The following is a 1,735-nucleotide window of genomic DNA, read 5'->3' as shown; positions in this document are numbered from 1 at the left end:
CAGGCCCTGCTCTGGCTTCTGTGAAAAACCTTTCTGTTAAAGACCATCACCATAAACCCGGCATTGCCCACCCAAACCACAACCAACCAAAACCTAAACAACAAAACGCAAACATAACGCTAACACAATTACAATAAATACAAACGAAAACAAAAACCTAACAACAAACCCAACCACAACCACAAACACCAATACGAACACAAAGAAAAAAAACGAAAAAGCAAACGAAAACAAACCAAATCCAAACGCAAAACCAACCACAAACACAAATACAAACTAAAAGAAAAAAAACACAAACGAAAACGAAAAAAGAAAGAACAAAAACGAACCAAATCAAAACGCAACCACTAACGCAAAACAAACCTAAACATAAAGAAAACACTAACGCGAACATAGTGCTCACAGTCTAGCCCGGGGCGGAATCGCCTGTTTCAGCTTAATTAACGACTATAGACCCCAAACTTATTCATAATCTTTTGCACTCACTTAAACAAACGTAGGCGCCAAACCGAACTATGTCTGGGCGCCAGAGGACGCCCGGATACGATTCACTTAAAGACTATAGTAACCTTTCTTATCCATACTCTATCGCACTGTTTAAAGCGAAATTATGCACCATAGGATAGCCCAGAGCGCCAAATTGAACCCTGGTGGGGCGCCGGCGGACGCGCCTGTTTCAATTTAAGGAGAAATTATAATACTCCAAGCTTATCCGTAAAATACCTACAACATTTGCACTTGATCTTGATCAATCCCCGCTAATTATGTAATTATTTTTTTCCCAACACCAAAACAAAGTAATAAAAAGTAAATTCATTTCCACTAATGCAATGTTTTATAAAGGGAAGTAGTTGTGTTTTCCTAATTTATCAAAGGGAAGTAAGTGCTAAAGGACTAAATATAAATAATTTTCAGACGTAATTAGAATTTTTGTAAAAGATGATAATTTTTTAAAAATTGTGTTTAATGAACATGCCGACAATTATTACTATCAGTTTGAAAAATGAAAATTATTTCCCAACACTTTCAGTAGTAATTTTTTAACTCATAAATTTAGACTATGAGCACGATAATAATCTAACACTTAAATCCATAGAAGTATGTCAACATTACATGTTGCTTACAGAACTGAGCTTTATATATTAGATATTGCTAGTTGAAAACTATTCTGGTTTCTCTTCACAACGCGTAAATCTTTCGCCTTTTACTAAAGATTTCCGTGCCATAGAATGTCACAGCCTAGCTCGACGACATATGCAAATATAATCCACGCCAGCAAAGGGGTTACGCCCTTGGATGTTCCCCCTGGGTCGAGAGACTTGGGGAGGAGCCTCCCGGACTACGGTCCGGGGGGTTTAATGAAATCCAGGGCCCAACCCTTTTCAGCTACTACAGCCATACTGGATCTACCTGACGAAGATTGCCCAGAACTATTTCCTGCTGATTCACCCACCATTCAAGTCACAATCAACTCAAATGGTCAACCCAATCTGAGAGGACATATCCTGCGGCAACTAATAAGCAACCAACAGATCTTCCTCTTCAATTACGGACGAGCAGACACCTGGTTCTTTACATCAACTGCCTTCGACGTCACCACCTTACATAATACACACAAAACACACGACCCCTACACGCTCTACTTCACTTTACACGAAAAAAACAGGATCAACGGAACCCTTAGATGGGTCCCACCCACACTAAGCGATCGCACACTCATACAAGCACTACAACC

The 1,735-nt window shown here is 39.5% G+C and overlaps 1 pseudogene; it reads left to right on the top strand.

Moving 5' to 3' along the window:
• The first annotated feature begins 1,180 nt into the window (after positions 1 to 1,180).
• LOC131942927 (uncharacterized) lies at positions 1,181 to 1,222 on the top strand (annotated as a pseudogene).
• Positions 1,223 to 1,735: the final 513 nt, after the last annotated feature.

The sequence above is a fragment of the Physella acuta genome, unplaced genomic scaffold, assembly GCF_028476545.2.
Source record: "Physella acuta isolate Inbredline_101_S28 unplaced genomic scaffold, ASM2847654v3 ptg000433l, whole genome shotgun sequence".
In the NCBI taxonomy this organism is placed as follows: Eukaryota; Metazoa; Mollusca; class Gastropoda; family Physidae; genus Physella; species Physella acuta.
This window is presented reverse-complemented; position numbering and strand designations above follow the sequence as displayed.